This window comes from Mus caroli, chromosome 5 (assembly GCF_900094665.2).
Source record: "Mus caroli chromosome 5, CAROLI_EIJ_v1.1, whole genome shotgun sequence".
NCBI classification, from domain to species: domain Eukaryota; kingdom Metazoa; phylum Chordata; class Mammalia; order Rodentia; family Muridae; genus Mus; species Mus caroli.
The window spans coordinates 134,574,054-134,592,643 of NC_034574.1; the positions used below are offsets into that span (position 1 = coordinate 134,574,054).

Below are 18,590 nucleotides of genomic sequence, written 5' to 3' on the forward strand. Positions count from 1 at the left end.
GAATATAAAAATAGACAGTGATATTTCCTAAATGTCTATGTTTTGAGTGTGTGTGTGTGTGTGTGTGTGTGTGTGTGTGTGTGTGTATGTGTGTGTCTGTGTGTCTGTGTGTGTGCATGTGTGTTTGCATGAACATCTATATGCAAATATGTATGTGCGTATTACATGTGTATGTATGTATGTGTACTCATATGTCCATGAGTACATGTGTGTGCCCATGTGGGTATGGACAGCTATATGCATCTGCAAAGAAAGCTCTTTGTTACATGGGGCTGCTTCATTGCCAGATGAGTTCCAGAAATATGTCCCCCAAGGTTAAATAGGAATCTTTGACACAAGGGGGCACACAGGGAATATGTTTTGGGTGACTGAAATGGTAGTGGAGGCTACTTAGTGGGCGCTTTTGCCCTTAGTCTTAAATAGTGGCCTCTGTTGTGAGGACAAAACCAGATGCTGGAGCCTTGCTCTACCATTTACCCTCTGTAAGATTCTTTCTTTTGCCTCATGAGTAAGGCTTTACACCCCACCCTACCCCTGCATTCCTATTGCCCCCGCCCCATGCACATTCCCACCATTTACCTCTGGACCCAATCATTGTACTGCAAATGACTTAATACTTTAATTGTTCTGCCTTTTCCCCTACATTGAAACTTCTACACAGTATCAAGAATTCTGCTTTCAGGAAGTGGAGGTGCACTTCAGTGACAGAATACTTGCCTACAGTCCTCTAGTGAGGGACTAGAGGTGTGGTTCAGTGGTAGAGCCCCTGCCTAGAATCCCCCAGGGAGGGATTAGAAGTGTGGCTCAGTGGTAGAGCCCCTGCCTAGAATCCCCCAGGGAGGGGCTGGGGTTTGGCTCAGTGGTAGAGCCCCTGCCTAGAATCCCCCAGGGAGGGGCTGGGGGCGTGGCTCAGTGGTAGAGCATTTGTATGCACAATAGAGCACTTCCCCCTTCCCAACCAAAGCCTACTTTTAAAACTTTAAAAAATGGCAACCAAGGCCTATAACCCTTGTTTTCCTTTATATCTGAAGTCCCAGCTCATGATAAGCTAAAAGCTATTCAGAATTCCAGAGGTCTGTGAGTGATTATTTCATTCTGAGCATTTTGGGGACTGTGCATGTCTGTGTCCTTGAGGCTTGGAGTTCACCTGAGGGCCTCTTACATCTGATTTTGTGCATAGCACTTGAAAGGCATTCCTGGCATTTTACAGGATCCACTAAAATCTGCTTATTGTTTTGTTGTTTGTTGAGTGTTTTTGTGTCCAGGGACTTGGCATTTGTCTCTTTTTAACTTCACAGGAGGTTTAAGCCACAGGAGATATTAACTCCATTTCTTAGATGAACAGTAGTCTCAGAGATGAATCCCTTGTCCATTTGGAGCCATTACTGAGAACCACTCTGGTGTACAGAGCATCCTCCAGTCTTGGGCATACTCTAGGCAAGAGCAAGAGGGTACTTGGGCAGTGGGTGAAAGTGATGGATCCTGCCGCTCAGAGGGATCAGCACTGAGCAAGCAAGAACAGGAGCTCATTAGCTAAGTCCTGACAAGTTGGAGGAGGGGTGGCTTCAAGAGTGGCCCCTGGAAGTTGGAAGGTTGACAGACGTGTGCCCTCTGCTTGACTTCTCATATGCCCTCCTTCCCCCTTAGTTGTGTGTTTGTGTGTGTGTGTGTGTGTGTGTGTGTGTGTGTGACATGCCTGTGGAGGGCAGAGGACAACCTCAGGTGTCGGTCTTCATCCATCACCTTGTTTGACATGGGATCTTTTGCTGTTTGCCTCGCTGCAAGCTACCTTCCCATGAGCTTCTTGAGGATCCAGTGTCTGCTTCCATCTTGCTAGGAGCATGGCATTACAGATGTGTGCTGCTGTGTCCAGCATTAATTGGTTCCTAGGGGTTCAGACTCAGGTCCTCACATCTGTACCATCAAAACCTCACAGTTATCTCTTCTGCCCATATGCTCTTTCTTCTCCTGGCTACCCTTCAGGGCTGCTCTGATGGGAGTGTCAGGCATCCTTGAACTGCACTCACCTGCACTCAGGGCTGCCGAAGCTTTCTTGAAATACAGGGTGTATCAGGCACATGGGTAGTCAAGCAGGGCTGTGACACCTATAATGGCTAGTTTGGAAAGAGACCTGTAAAGGAACTGGCAATTTCCAAGAGCTGGCTGCTTCAGCACTCAGCCCTGCAAACTGCTTAAGCCCGACTACATGGCTTCAAGTTACCTGTAACTCATCCCTCCCACTTAGGAGAGAAGGCAGAACAGGTGCACTGCACTGCACATGTCTGTAGCTGGTCTTTATATTTACATAACCTTAGGAACACTCTGAGCTCAGCTTCTGCCTCAGCCCTCTGCCACTCTGGACTCTGCCCTGGCCCCTCTCTGGTTGCTCAGTGAGCTTGGGGCCTGCTGCTATTTTCCCCCTCAATTCTGACTCCAGAGTTTGCTCCTAAGAGTGCCACAGTGTTTGTGTCCACAAAGGAGCCCACTCCAAAGACAAGCTAGCAAGTGTCACTGTAGATGTGAAGTTTTGCAGGTCACAGGCTGAGAAGGTGGGTCATGCTCAGTGAAGATGGAAGATGGTGCATCCACAGCAGGCTGAATACAGAGGGGAGGGGCATGCTTGGGCGATGGAGAGGCAGGGCTTGCTGAGTGATGATGAAGAAAGGTGAAGGATCTGAGTGGTGGACTGATCAGGTATGCTGCTGGTACACACAGCTTTGTGTGCTTTGACAGAACCAAGAGCCCACTTCAGGTCCATGTGATGACCTAGGATCTGCGCTCTTTGATCCCTTGGCTTTCAGCCTCAACTTCACCAATGCCATAAACAAGGACTTTAGGGCAAGTAGCTGGGCTTCAGTATCCCCGATTGGCTGTCCTCAGCCACCCATCCCTAGACACCGATTAGAGACAAGTGGTGATGGGAAGCAGAGGAAGGGGATTCGTTCAATGTGGCCCAGGACAGAAGCACAAATACTGATGCCCAGTGACTCCCCTAAGTCCATCATCAAGGTTCTGGCCTGAGCTTTAGGTTAAAATAGAACAACTGGGTGGGGCTGGGGGTGGGAGGTGAGGAGAAGGGCACTTACTTAAGCCGTCCTGGTCACAGTGGGGTCTACAGACTATCATCTCCATTAGGGCTCCTCAAGGTGGCCCAGAGACATCGTTTTCGTGAAGGGACAAACTGGCCCTCAGGAGGTCATTGCTCCTGCTCCAGGTACAGCCTGACCATTAAGACGACTCTCCTTATCTGGTGCTGGTTGAGGGAGGTTATTTTGATCTGTCTTGCAAAGATTTGTTTTTTGGAATATAAAAAGTGACTCAAAGAGCCAAATGTTATGCTAGGGGGCGGGAGAGGAGGGAGGAGAGAGAGAGAGGGAGCGGTGATTTGAATCAGCCTTCAGGCAGAACAGCAGGGGTCTAAAAGAGAGTTTCAGCCCTACTAGACAAGCAGTGGGACTACTTGTAAAGTCTCTGAGCCAAGGGAAGCTCTTGCGCCAGGGGGAAGTAGGCTCAGTTAATCTGTGACTTGCACTAAGTGACAGCTAAGGGAGCAGGGGTGCTGGTACTCTGTGGCAGGGTCACTCTTCGCTCGCTGGGTAATGGCATGGGACTTGGTTAATGTGTAGCCCATGGGATGTGACAATATTTAGGCTGTTGCAAGCCCTGGGAGGCATGGGGTGGGTGTGTTGGGTGTGAACTTGCCTGTGCTGCTTTATGGGCTAAGGGTCTGGTGATTGTGAGCCCCTGAACATGAGTGCTGGGAACTTAACTCAGGGCCTCTCTGTAGGAGCAGCAAGCGCTCTTAACCACTGAGCCATGTCTCCAGCCCAAATCCATGCTTCTTTAGCAAAAGCAGTTTCTTGGTACCCGTCTCAGCAGTCACAGAAGCCCTGAAAATGGCACACCCCTGCTGGGCTTTTTCACTAACTCAGCCCAGAAATGATAGCACCATGGATTTCCATTTCAGTAGCCAAATCTGGGCCCCAGCTCATTACAAAGAAGCTTAGATGTGCAGGCTCCCCTGTGCCTGGCAAGGGTGGAGAGGGACCACTGGATATTAGCAACCCCAGAAATGCCTTCCCAGGAGGGCTGGATAATAATTAAGCAATCATGATCAAGGCTGCCTAGGGCTTTCCTGGGGTTTTCTAAAAGGCTGGAGGAATCTTGCCCCAGGGCTGTAAATGTCAGTTGCTCATTAATTCCTCAGAAATGCCTAGAGCCAAGACTGCTATTTCTAGTAGCGAGCATTTGCTCTGCTATTTAACAAAACAAAGCAAAAAAAAAAAAAAAAAAAGCGTGCCTTGTCATGTACCTCCAGACCTGGCGATTCTTTGGGCAGAGAAATGCGGTTCATTTCAGGCATCACGTTAGTTGTAGCATCTCGTCCCCCTCCTCCTACCAAGTCTTATTTGGGGATAAATCTCATCAGCACGGAATAGCATCACGGGCTAGAAGCCAGCAGTTGTTCTCACAGCTGTTTCAAAACCTAAGCAACTAAAACTGCATCTGAATGTTTACTTGAATAATCCTTTTCTCCCCAGCAACTGAGGTAGGATCTGCCCACCCTAGACCAGCAAATCTTTATTTACAGTTCTGTTCTCCGTGGGCATTGTCTCACAGACAGAGCCTTGTCAGTTCATAGACTTCTCCACCTTAGCTTCAAAGACAAGATGCTGTCCAAAGGATTCAACCAAAGGAGACCCACAGATGTAGTGACTCCTTGACTGTATTTTATTTAAATGAGCAAGACTGGGTTTCTTCCTTCTTCTTCTTCTTCTTCTTCTTCTTCTTCTTCTTCTTCTTCTTCTTCTTCTTCTTCATCATCATCATCTTCTCTCCCTCCTCCNTCTTCTTCTTCTTCTTCTTCTTCTTCTTCTTCTTCTTCTTCTTCTTCTTCTTCTTCTTCTTCTTCTTCTTCTTCTTCTGCTAATAAAAGTTGCCATGCCTCCTGCCTGGCTTGCCTACATGGCCCCCTGATGCCTGTAGAAACTCAACAAATTCTACTCTCAGACCTGGTCTGACTAGCTGTGTTGCAAATATCCCTGGTTCTAAGCAAGAATGAGTTACCACCCCTTACTGGTGCTATCTCCTGGATCTTTCTCCTTCCTGATGTATTGTCTCAGGCATCTGGGATGGAATTGGATATGGCTTTTTATTATTTTATTTTTTATTTTGGATTAATAAAATATAATTTATTTTATTTTAGTTTAGTTTTTAGTTTTTTTGAGAGAGGGTTTCTCTGTGTAGCCCTGGCTGTCCTGGAACTCACTCTGTAGACCAGGCTGACCTCGAACTCAGAAATTTACCTGCCTCTGCCTCCCGAGTGCTGGGATTAAAGGCGTGCGCCACCACACCCAGCATAGAATTTATTTTTTATTAGATATTTTCTTTATTTACATTTCAAATGTTATTCCCTTTCCTGGTTTCCCCTCTGAAAACCCCCAACCCCTCCCTGCTCCCTTGGCTATCTATCTATCTATCTATCTATCTATCTATCTATCTATCTATCTATCTATCTATCCATCCATCCATCCATCCATCCATCCATCCATCTATCTATCTATCTATCTATCTATCTATCTATCTATCTATCTATCTATCTATTATGTGTAGGGAGGTGTGCAAGCACACATGCAGGTGAGTATACACATGTTTGGAAGTCAGAGGTTTATGGTAGGAGGGACCTTCACTGAGTCTGGAGCTCAGTAATTGGCTAGCCTGGCTGTCCAGTGAGCCTCAGGAATTCTTCTGACTGCCTCCCCAGTGCATCCTGTCAACCCCAACTTATTATAAGAGTTCTGGGGCTTGAAATCAGGTCTTCCTGCTTGCACAGCAAACCCCTTACTGAGTTAGTCATCTCCCATAGTCCTCCTGCAAAAGGCTTTTATGGAAGACCAAGCAGGGCATAGAAAGTGATGCTATTGGCCTGGTTATGCGGAGTGGATTTACAAAGCATTTGGGGACCCCAAGAGAAAGTAAGTTAGAGAACTCAACTGCGAGGCCACTGACGTCAGGATCTGAAGCGTGTGGCTGTGGATAGTGGCGTTTTGTCCAATGTGTCATCACAAAACCATAGCAAGGTCCCCACAACAGAAACAACTCTGATCGGTTTTACCAATAGGGTCTCGGGGTTTTAGTGCAGATCTGTTTGGAGACTGTAAGCATTTGTGCAGACGATATCATTTCTACACTGCGTGGAGGTACAGGGGATCCTGGGAGGGAGAATGTGCCTGGCATGAGGAGTCTGTAACACATAGGAGGCTACTGCCACAAAGTGGGCTGTGTCTTCACATCTTCTGACCGGCTTTCTCCTTATTTTGCAAAAGACATATATCCACTGTAGGTCTTTCCTTTTTCTTTTTGCCTAAAAATGAATCTATGAGCATTTCTGACAATCTTAAGAATGTTACAAGGAGCTGTGAAATTTCATTTCCTACCAAAAGAGATCTGGGAATAGCACACTCTTTCTGACTGCTAATATTTTAATGAAATGTCTTGGTTTGACTTTAAGAGTTCACCTGGCATTATCACCCCTGGTCCTTCAGACCCTCTGGGACCTTGAAGCCTAGAAAACTCGCTAGCAGCTCTTGGCTGCCTTGAGTCTGATAAGGATCCAGAATGAAAGTGATGTCTAATGCCCCCAAGATCCAAATAGCAGGGCATTTGACAAGAAAAAAGTATTTAGCTGAACTCCTAATAGTGTGTGTGTGTGTGTGTGTGTATCCATTTCTTCTTTTAGAAATTATTTTGCCTATGTATGCACAGATGTGTGAGTGTCTGGGCATGTGTGAATGCATGCATGTACAAGTGTTGAGGGTATGCATGTACATGTATGTCTGTATATGATGGGCAGAGGTTAGCTGTAGTTGTCATTCCTCAGGTGCCATCTACTTTATTTTGGTTTGGGTATTTTGTTTTGAGAAAGTGACAAATACAAAAGAAAACAGTGAACCCGGGGGTCACCAGTTGGCTATGCTTGCTAGCCAGGAAGTCTTGGAGATTCTCTTGTCTTCATCAGCCCCACCCCCAGACCTCAACCCTGGTATTACAAGCCACACTTTTCATATAGGTGCTGGGGGTAGAGCTCAGGGCCTCATGCTTGTGTGGCAAGTGCTTTGCCAATGGAGCCATCCTCACACCTGCATCCTAAGGCACTTGTATCAGTGAAGCTGGCAGCAGACTCCAAGGAGGACCTTGCCACCTACCTTGGTCCCTGGCATGCAAGGAGCAGACATCCAGAGGGGCTTTGTCAGCACACCGAAGGGGTACACACTGAGTGGGCTGGCTCATCTCGGGTGGTTCTAGCTGCATTAGAATCTGCATTGGAGTTGTCTAAAGCTAGCAGGCCCTACCAGCAGGAGCAGCCTGGCCAGATGACTTTCCAAGATGGTACCTTCTGTTGATCTGTGGTCCAAGGCTGGCCAGCCAGGAAGTTTCCTGTTGGCTTTGTGAACTTCTGAGGACCTTTTGTGAGACTGTTGGCCTGCCATCCTGGCCCTTGCATATTGAGTCTGAGGCAGGGTTATAGTTCTCCAGTTAGCTGGGAGCTATTCTGCTCTCTTCCTCATAGAAAGTTCAAGTTAGTTCTATAATTGCGTGCTACCCAATATGGCTGCCACTGTATTAAGACCATGTTAAACATGGCTCGGATTGGTGCATGTGCACTGCTTATGTAAAATACATCAGGACATTTGGTATCAACAGAAATGTCAACCATCTATACCTGAAGCTTTTATATTGATCACACCTCAATTTGATAGACATATTAGGTAAGATAAAATATTAAATGTCCCCTTACCTTTAAGAGAGGCTTTTCAGAGTTTAGCTGATGGCTGGGTGAGTAGGGTGCTTACCATGCAGAGAGGATGACCCTAGCTCATACATCCGGAACCTGTATAGAAAAGCTAGGCGTGGTGGTGTTAGCTTGTAAGCCCAGAGCTGAGGAGGGAGATATGCAAGATCACTGGAGCCCCTCGGCCAGATAGCTTAGCCTACTTGGTGACTGCCAGGCCAGTGAGAGACACTGTCTCAAAATAAAATAAAATAAAATAAAATAAAATAAAATAAAATAAAATAAAAGAGGTGAACAGCCCACGAGGAGTGCCACCTGAAGTGCACGTGAGGGGTAGGGTTAGGGTTGGGTTAGGCATGTGTGTGTGCGCACGCACACACACACACACACACACAAATCAATATAAAGTTTTAATAAGCCACCCCCCAAGCTCCACATTCACTTACTTGTGTAAATCGCTTGCCTCTCTCTCCCATTGAACAATGCTGTAGCACACACTGGGGAAAACTTGACTCTGGGTAAAACCGGGCCTGCGGTTATGTTTGGATTTTATGTCAGCTTCAGCTATGGTAATAAATATTCTGCAGTTTCAGGGGCTTCCAGAAACCCCCATTTGTTTCCTGCTGTGGATCTATCAGCAGTTGTCTCTCTGCTGGGCTTGGCCCAACTGTTCTAAGCTGAGCCAAGCCATGTGCTTCTCATTTGGGCTCCCAGTCTCTGGTGGAGCAGTCATTGTCCGTGGATGCTGTCAAAGTTCTAAGGGTAAGCAGAAATACAGGGGGAGGAACACTAGGTCACACTCAACAAAGGGGCCTGCAAGAGACAGTCAGTAAAGATAGGGGACCTCAAGTTAACCTCCAGAATCCCTGTAAGGAGTTGGATGTGGCTGCTCCCCTGTAACCCCAGCATTAGTGAGATGGAAGGTGGAGACAGGGGATCCCTGAGAGTCAATGGCAGTTAACTTAGTGAAGTTCCAGACCAAACAAAAAAGTAGCAAGTTCCTGAAGATCAACACTGAAGATTGTTCTTTGATGGATTCATACATGAGTACACATGTGTATGCTCTCATAATACATGTGCACACATTCACACACATGCATATACACCCAGAGAACCCTTGGAATAAGAAAGAGACAGTGGAGCACAAGAGTCCATGTCAATCATGATGCCCAGGTGGTCAAATCTATTGGCGACGCCTAGGCAGGGAGGGAGTAGAGGATGTTCTCAGATCAACCTTCACTGTGTTCTTTGTACGACTGACTGCCCTGTCCCTCTGTCCATTGTGTGTGGGTGTCTCTGGAATCTGCCCACGGGAGGCCACACTCCTACCATCTTTCCTGGCTTCCATGGGGGAAGGTACTAGAAGACATGTCCCCTTTGGTAGCTGAAATGCTGCCACCAGCTTCCTGTACTACCTCAGCACCATGCTTGGCTTTGCAGTCCATTCTGATACAAGTCCTACATGTTGTTCAGTGATCCATAGCTTCCAAAGCCGTCAGACCTGCTTTTAATCTGCTTTATTCTAAGCAGACCCGTGAATGTATTAGCACCCCGACATTATTTTCCATTTGACCGAGTTACTAGCAGTTTGAGTTGTATGCTTCCAGAGATCAAATGCTGTATCCCCTTCTTTGAGCCACTTTGTATACCTCACTGGGGGGTTGGTATGTCCCCTTTCACTTGTGTTTACAAATCACTGGGGAGGGTCTGGGATGTGGCTTTGATAGTACCATGCTTGCCCAGCTGGCTCGAAGCCTTGAGGTCAATCCCCAGCATTGTATAAGCTAAGAATAGTGGTGCACGCCTGTAATCCCAGCCTTAGGGAGGTGGAGGCAGGGAGAGCAGAAGGCTACTGTCTGTCATCCTCTGCACTGCAGTAAGTTCCACTACAGCCCAGGCTATGTAAGATCCCATCACTACAACAGGGAAAGAGAGCAGCTGGGATGTGGGTCTTGGGGAGCATTTACAGGCAGGCCCATTTCTTTCCTGTATCATTTTACCAAAGGTGCCCCATCACAGCCAGTTCACACAGGAAGCATTCTGCTTGGCAGACGAGGTTTCTAGGTGACTTTTCCACCTGCCAAGTTAGCCAGGGTGATAGTTTTCTGCCAGGGCTTTAGCACCATATTCTCCCAACCCTCCACAAAGAGCTTCTGGCTTCCTTCCCCTAGATCCCAAGCCAGTAGCTTACATCTCAGGGTTTTATAATAACAGCATCCACTTCTAGGTACAGCTTTCTGTACCCATCAACTGTTGCCACAGTGACTAGCAAACCCCAGGTCCCTGTGGCCTCTGACAGCAGACACTCATCTTTACCAAGAAGTGCCAGGACTCAGCTGTGGCTCTGCTAAGCCTGACTGTGTTCCCCGTATCTCGTCCTGCCTAGATGGACTAACCTCACACAAGCAGCCATTATTTGGGTCCTTTTCTTCTCCTGGAGAGCCACAGGAGCTCCAAGGAGCAAAGAGAAAGTCACAAGTACCTCTTGCATGCTCAGCAGGGAACTGGCACTCAACCCCAGTACACCAGAAGTCACATTGTACCCCTAAGTCACCAATGAGCACAGCCCCTTGGTCTTCTGCAAGTCACAATCAAGGTAGAGGGGAAGAAAATCATGGGAGGAATGTAGTGTGGTGTGTGCAGCTGCTGTAGGCCAGAGGTCAGTCTCAAGGGTCAGTTCTTGGGATTCTACTTGTCTGTTAAGGCAGGGCCTCGCACAGGAACCCAGGACTCACCAATTAGGCTAGGCTAATTGGCTAGTGAGCTGCAGGGAGCTCACCACCCCTGCCTCCCTAGTTCTAGGGTTTCAAGCTCTCAGTGCCACACTACAATTTCTACATAGGTTCAGAGATTGCGCTTAAGTCCTTACACTTGCACATCGATGACTTTACCAACTGAGCCATCTCTCTAGCCCCATGTAAAACAGGTCCTTGTGGATACAGACTCCATAAATGACCCCATAGTGAAAGATCCTGCCTGCACAGAATACACATGTTGGAACTTTGAAGAGATGGGGTGTGGCCATAAACCACAGTACAGGCACAGGAGGCCTGGACTTCATCTGGGGATGTTTTAAGCTCAGCACAGCAGGGAAATCCTTCTGGGGATCCAGGCATCCAAGTTCTGGTCTGAGCTCTGGCCTTCACCCAGCACCTGTTCCCTGGGACCCTTAGACAATTACATTGCACTGTGGCTATCAAGTTCCCCTTCAGTGTGAGCAAAGAAGTGCATTTAATGGTACTGCCGGCTCTCTGCCTGCCCACTTCCCACAGACAGAGTCTGCTACACTCCCAGACGTCGGGAGGAGTTGGCTGAGTCTGCATCCCATCCTGCCTTGTGCCAGGTGAGGGGTGCAGAGTCCCACTCCTTATGCAGCATCAACACAGTGGAGCCTAAGTTGGGGCTGTGGCCAGGATTTCTGTTTTATGCTCTTTCATGTTGACTCTAACCCAGTGTCCTTATCACTTAGCTTGGATCACAGTTGAGCCTCACTGAGGGGCAGCCTCATCTGTAGGTTGAGAATTAGAGAAAGGGTAGGCGCTATCATTGTACCCAGTGTGCTGAGCTGTGTGTGAGGTACAACAGCCGGGCAGGAGTTATGCTCAGAGCCTGGACCATAGCAGCCCGCAATAAGACAATTTAAGAAGACAGTAGTGGGGCCCGTGGCGCCAGCAAGATGGGCAAGTGTCGTGGTCTCCGAACTGCCAGGAAGCTCCGCAGTCACCGACGGGACCAGAAGTGGCATGACAAACAGTACAAGAAAGCCCACTTGGGCACAGCCCTGAAGGCTAATCCGTTTGGGGGTGCCTCTCATGCAAAGGGAATTGTGCTGGAAAAAGTAGGGGTTGAGGCCAAACAGCCAAATTCTGCCATCAGGAAGTGTGTCAGGGTGCAACTCATTAAGAACAGCAAGAAGATCACAGCGTTCGTGCCCAATGATGGCTGCCTGAACTTCATTGAGGAAAATGATGAAGTTCTGGTTGCTGGATTTGGTCGAAAAGGTCATGCTGTAGGTGATATTCCTGGAGTCCGCTTTAAGGTGGTTAAAGTAGCCAATGTTTCCCTGTTGGCTCTGTACAAAGGCAAGAAAGAAAGGCCAAGATCCTAAAAGTTGACAATGGAAACACAGTAATAAATTTTCATATTCTGAAAAAAAAAAAAAAGAAGACAGTAGTGAAACTCAGAAACAGATTTATTCAATGTGGCCACATTAGTAAGAGGAATAAAGAAGTCCAGGGGTCTCCCTTCCACCAGTTCTGTTTTGGGGTCTCGAACCCCAAATGCACCTGAAGTTTAGCTTTAAATAGAATACAAGGTCTGACAGGGAGTTGGACTGTGGGAAATCTTTTCCTGGCAGACAAGTTCCCCCTCTGGTGGGCACCTGGGCTTTAGACTTTCCCTTCACAGGAATGAGAATTCTGGGGAAATTCTGATTCCTTGGGGCCCGATGTCTCAGTCTGATATCCAAAGGCTAGGTGGGGCACAAATGTCTCCTTAGATCAGTGGTTCTCAACCTTCCTAATGCTGCAAGCCTTTAATACAGCGCTTCATGTCCTGGTGACCTCCAAACATAAAATTATTTTTGCTTCTACTTCATGACCGTAAATGTCGTAAATCACAATGTAAATATCTACTGTGCAGGATATGTGACCCCAAAGGGGTCACGACCCACAGGTTAAGAACCACTGCTTTAGATGGTCTTCACGCCTGCCAGGAGAGGCACAACAGTACCCTTCACAGTCACCTAGGTGACTAGGTGACCTAGTCCCTGCCACCCCGGTGGCCTCTGTCATTGCACATAGCCTCTTCCCAAAACCCAACCCCGGTCCCCTGTGCAGCCTTCATCCTTCCTGAAACTGTCTCAGCCTCCTCCCACATTCTGCAGACACAAGGGAAGATGTCCGAGTCAGCCAGACCAGCTCAGAAGCAGGTTTCAGAGCCCAGCTAATCCCGAACTCTCCTCGTTGCCCTGCTCCTTGCTCTGTCTCTGCAGTTGACAGTGACCTCAGGAACCCCAGCCACTGGGAAGACCCTCCTCCTCTTCTCTGACCCCAGCCCCTGACCCACCCACCTGCCACCTGAAACCCCTCATCTGAACTTCCACTCCCCTTGACCAGCTTTCCTGATCTTACAGGTTTAATTTGGAATGCAGCCTTGCATTCTAGCGCCAACAGTCATCGTTAACTCTTTGCTTTCTGGTACCCTTTTATGTCCATATTACATTTAAAGGATGCAGACTTACTGAAGGGATCCTGAAAGGGGAGTTACTCAGTGGGGGATCAGAAGGCTGGGAAAGTTAATCCCTGGCCCTTCTGATTGAAAAGTTAAGGGAAGAATCTTGATTTCTCTATAAACTATCAAATGGCTCCTTTTTCCTCCATCCCTACATCCCTGCATCCCTGCATCCCTGCATCCCTACCTGCCTGTTGTTTTCTTTTGTGTGTGTGTGACAGAGTCCTACTCTGTCTAGCTGTGGCTGACCTGGAACACACTTTGAAGCCCAAACTGGCCTCAAACTCCGAGCATTTCTTTTGCCAGTATGTAGCAGAGCTGGAGGTGGTAAAGGTTTACTTGCATTTGGCAGCACAACTGTGGAGGGTTTTTTTTTTTTTTCATGTGTGTAGGCTCACAGATGTGTGTTCACATCAAGGGTCTTCCTCCATAGAGCACCATGTCACTCAATAAGACAGCATCTCTCACCAAACCCACCACTTCCAGTTTATTCTAGCTAGCTAGTTTGCCCCCAGCACATTTGACTCCGCCTCCTGAGAACTGGATTCCAGGTGGGCTACCACTCCTGCCCTCACATTGTGTAGCAAACTTTTTTATCCACTGAGCCAGCTATCTCCCTATGCCCAAATATATTTTTATATAGGTTTAAGTCAAGGGTTAAGGGAAAGAGATGATTGGGAAGAAAGATGAAAGGGGGGCTTCTTAAAAGTCTCCTTCCTTGTCTTCACAGTAGCTGCATTTGGGTTTGGGTGGGATTTGATGCAGTTATCTTCATAGGGTTGCTAAGGAACCTAAAGGATATCACAGTGTTCAGCCTGAGTGTAGACCTGATAGGACTACGGTTGATAAGCTAAGAATCCAGCTCAGAGGCTTCAGGACTGTGGGGGATGGTCCCTGTAAATGAAGTTAGCAGTCTTATTTATAATTCTCAGAAAAATGTCTGAGAGTGAAATGAGGCCCCACCCAATGTCGCATATATTCAAGCCTTAATCAAGTTTATTGCTCTTTTAACATAAAACACTTGTGTGTGGCAGGAATATTGTCCCTGTGTCACAAGGGCAGCATTCACAACTAAGGTCGTTGATTGTGTTAGAATTCTTGGTTCTGAGTGGGCAGGGGGCTCCAGGGTGAGCGGTTCCTTCTCTTCCCACGTTACTACGAACGCCCCATCTTTCTGTGCTGCCTCTCCATGGACAGATGCTGAAAAGACGCTTAAGGTCTGAGAACAAATCGCTACAAACAGAACCTTTTGTGAGCCTTCTGTGGCAATGCAGCGGGGGCACCTTAAGCATTTAATGCTCCCTGCTTCCCCTCCTCTTCGTCACTGACATTGGACTCGTTTTTTTAAAAAATATATATCATAAATAATCTCCTGAACGTTTTAATATACTGCCGATACTATTAAAAGTCAAAGCTTTCATAAAACGTAATTTACTTCTGCCTGTAACTTAAATCAGGGCCACTCTTAAATCGACGGCCGCTGAATCTAACTGCTTCCCCTTCAGCCTGCCTGGGCTGGGGCTGCACCCCCAAGTCGGGTAATTCAGTGACTGATCCCTAAGCAAGCTGGGTGGGCATCAGCTCCCCCAAAGCCTTCACTGAGACGGGCAGCAGTGCCTAGGATGGATAGGAATGGGACTTCTTTATTAAACCTCTGTATCAGCCCTGGGATGTAGTTGGTAGAATGCTTGTTTAGTATGCAGGAAGCCTTGGATTCCATCCCCACTACTGCGTAAACATGCCTGTCATCCCAGCACTTGGAACCTGGACGCGAGGGGTCAGACATGCAAGGCCTCCCTTGCCTGCTTTGTGAATTTGAGGCCAGCCTGGGCTATGTTAGAACCCTGTCTCAAACAAACAGCCTGTGCCAGATGGCTGTAAAACCTTCCAAGAGGGACCCAGTCCCCAGAGCTTCTCTACCCCAATTTGCAGCCTCACAATATCCCGGGGCTTCCCTTCAGTGCATCTTCCTTGGGGTCACAGAGGCAGGCCGTCAAGTCTGTGGAAAACAAGTGAGCTCTGCTAGCCATCAGCCATGGATGGAAGAAAGGCGAGACATTACCTTCATCTTCCTCAATTACCAGCATGTCTCTAACAGACGTTTTTTCTTTCATTCCTCCAAGGATTTCATGGCTTTTGCTCAACAGAGTAAAGGTTTCTGATATTGAGTAAGAAGAATAGCATAAAATATATCCAGCAGATGGAAGCTGTTGTAGTTGGAGAGAGATGGTGACAGGCAGCAGGGGGCCACCTTAATGCTTAGATTGAGTTGTGTAATTATGGATGTTATTTGTGCGTGTAATTATCACCCATAATAATGCTACTCTTTCCCTCACTACTATGTGACATGTGTGTGTGTGTGTATGTGTGTGTGTGTGTGTGTGCATATGTGTATGTGCATGTGAAGGCCAGAGAACACCATTAGGTATCTTTCTCAATCTCTCTCTACTCTATTATCTTTTAATTTAAAGGTTTATTTTTAATTTTTATCTATGTGTGTCTCTGCGTGGGTAAGTGTGTTATAAAATATAATGCAGCAAGGGGGTATCTTTGGCGGGGCCGAGCCAAGGTGCACCCCTGAGAAATTACTTCATGCTGCAGATTTTATGTAAAAGGAGTTTACTGGGGGAGGGGAGACGAGTAAGGACCTGGGGAAGGGGTAGAGGCAGCAAGAGAGCCATGAGGGCAAAGAGGGGCAGGGAGGGCAGAGAGGAAGAGAGGGGTGCATGCTGAGAACAGAGAGAGGGAACACCTGGAAGCAAGCGAGAGACCGAGGGTTATTTTAGTGGCTGCACCTGGCAGCAGAGGTCATGGTGTAGACAGCTGCTAGGTTCCTGAGGGCAGGCCAGTGGAACTGCCTGTACACTAACAACCTGCACATGAGCGCAGGAGCTGTTGGAGGCCAGGAGTGACCACAAAGCCCCTGAGCTAGAGTTCCAGGTGCTTAAGAGCTGCCTCACATGGGTGCTGGGACCTGAACTGGGGTCCTCTGAAAGAGCAACCAGTGCCCTTAACTGTAGATCCTTCTCTCCAGCTCCTCACGGACGTTTGTTTGAGATAGCGCTCTCATTCACCCTGGAGTCCAAAAATGCAGCAAGCATATGTGGCCAGAGACCCCAGGGAGCCCCAGGTTGCTGCTTGTCTCATTCTCCACAGTACTGGAATTACAGGCGCACACCGGCACATGGCTCAGAACATGGGTTCAGGAATTGAACTCAGGTCCTCATACTTACACAGAAGACACTTTACCCATAAGGCATTTCGCCAGCAGCCTGGAGTGGCTGTTTATGGATTGGCTGATCCCAGAGCCAATCCCAGTGGAAAGCTACAGCCCACTTAGCCAACTTCTGACCAGTATGAGTATGTAGTAGAAACCTGAACCACTTTGTGAACCATTTTGTGTTTAGGCTTGTGAGAGGAAATGTGTGTACTTGGGAAATGTCTCATTGTGTACACACATACACACAGACACACAACACACACAAATATACACACACATTTTTAAAAAACAAAAAGAAAAACAACAACAACAAAAAAAACCTCACCATGTTGCCCCTCCCTTCTTCTGGAATTCAGATGTAAAACTAAAGTCACCTTGTGACTAAGGCAGGAGGATAATGACAAAGGTCCATGCATTTAAGACTCCAAGACTCCTCGCTCTCTCTTTTCATTCTTCCATCCTCCCTGCTGTGTTTTTTACATTAATTATTTATCATGTATGTGCATGTGTGAAGTTGTGCACGCCATGGCACAGGCATGGAAATCAGAGATGCAAGAGTCAGTGATCTCCCTCCACCATGTCAGGTCCCTGGGATGGAACTTAGGTTGTCAAACTTGGCAGCAAGCATCTTTTCCCGCTGAACCATCTCACCAGCCCCTTCTCCCTCTTCTTCATCTTCATCTTCTTCTTCATCATTACCCCCTCCTCCTCCTCTTCTTCTTTCTAAGTTGCACAGAGTGGATATTCAGGTCCTTGCTTTCAGATCCAGAGTCTTTTCGAATGGAAGAGCTTGGTGCCCTATGTGTCATTGCTCCTAGAGCTCACTGCAGTGCAGCCTTCAGTGATTGCTCCGTAGGTTTTCACTTATTCTTGACCAAACACTTTTAACTTCCTGTCTGATCTCTCTCTTTCTCTCTCTCTTTCTCTCTCTCTCTCTCTCTCTCTTTCTCTCTCTCTCTCTCTCTCTCTCTCTCTCTCTCTCTCTCTCTCTCCTCCTGGGTTATCCATAAGTATGTTGTTAAATCCCCACCTTTGGGGGTTTCCCACCGTCTTTCTATTATTGATTTCCAATGCAGTTATGTTGTGGCTGGAGGACATGTTCAGCATGGTTTTAATCCTTTGAAATTCATCCAGATTTGTTTTATGGCCCACAATATGTCCACTAATGTTCTGTGTGTACTTAAGAAGAATTAGTGTTTGGCTGTTTTTGATCAAAGTGATCTGTAAATACAAGTTCGGTCTAGCGGGTTCTCTATTTGTCCTATGTTCTCTTCCTCTCCCTCTCCCTCTCCCTCTCCCTCTCCCTCTCCTTCTTACATTGTTTAAGTTTGTGACAGAGTCTCACACTGTAGCCCAGGCTGGCCTCAAACTTATGATCCTCCTGCCTCTCTTAACTTTTAAAGATATTTTCAATTTTAAGAGACCAGGCTTTGGCCTGTGGCTCACCTGGTAGTGTGCTCAACTCACATGCCCAAAGCTCTGGATTGGATCCCCAACACCTCATAAACCTGACATGATGGTGCATACCTGTAATCTCACCTCATGGTGTTCCAGGGGAGGCAAGAGGATCCAGGAGTTCGAGGTCACCCTCTGCTGCAAAGTTTGAACTTGAGGACAACCTGAACTATATGAGACCCTGTCTCAAAAATAAACAGATAGGAAAAAGCCAAGGCCCCTCTGCTTGCTCTCACACTCAGTGTTTCTAATGCTTGTCCTCAGGCATTCACTCCTGGCCTCAGGCACTCTCTTAGCCCTGCAGGGCTGGGCTTCATGTGCTTAATACCAACTGTGCCTGGGACCCTGTGAAGTTGGGGTCATGCAAACTTGCTAACCTCCTGTCTGCTGCTTATTCTTCTCCATGGCCTCCAGCATTTTCTTTCTCTGTGCTTAGACCACCTCCAAGCCAGACACTGGAGGGGACCCAGCAAACCTCTGAGACTGTCCTACTCCAGGAGCCTCCTCCCTGGGGTTTTATGCCACACAGAAGTTTGCTTCATGGGTCTTCCTAGATCCAAACTCTGAATCATCCATCCTCATCCCTTGTGGATCTGCTGAGGTTCCTTACTTTGTGTGGAAACCCACAAAGCAGCCCTCTGGGCAGCCATTTGCTTCCCATCCAAGGCTGTCTGTGGCCCAGATTTGAAGGTCAAGCTTTCCTGTTTTGTCAGAGTTTCTAGTAGCTTAAGGTAGAGAATAAATACGGTTTCAACTACTATCATGACAAAAAGCCTAAGGTCTCTCCTATTTAACCCAGGATCCCTAGAGCTCCCTTAATTTGCTTTTGTCAAAGTATTTTATCACAACACAGAAAACTTAAGGGGGCGGGGGGGGGTGAGTAAGGATTTA

General features: G+C 47.4%; 1 protein-coding gene and 1 pseudogene across 2 annotated transcripts in view; both read left to right on the forward strand.

Annotated features, from left to right (window-relative positions):
- The window catches only part of Sdk1 (sidekick cell adhesion molecule 1), a 713,594-nt gene that overhangs the window by 357,231 nt on the left and 337,773 nt on the right, over positions 1–18,590 (forward strand). The gene's annotated exons all lie outside the window — the stretch shown is intronic.
- LOC110294223 lies at positions 11,455–11,955 on the forward strand (annotated as a pseudogene). The gene has a single exon (XR_002377927.2). The product of XR_002377927.2 is annotated as a 40S ribosomal protein S23 pseudogene (transcript).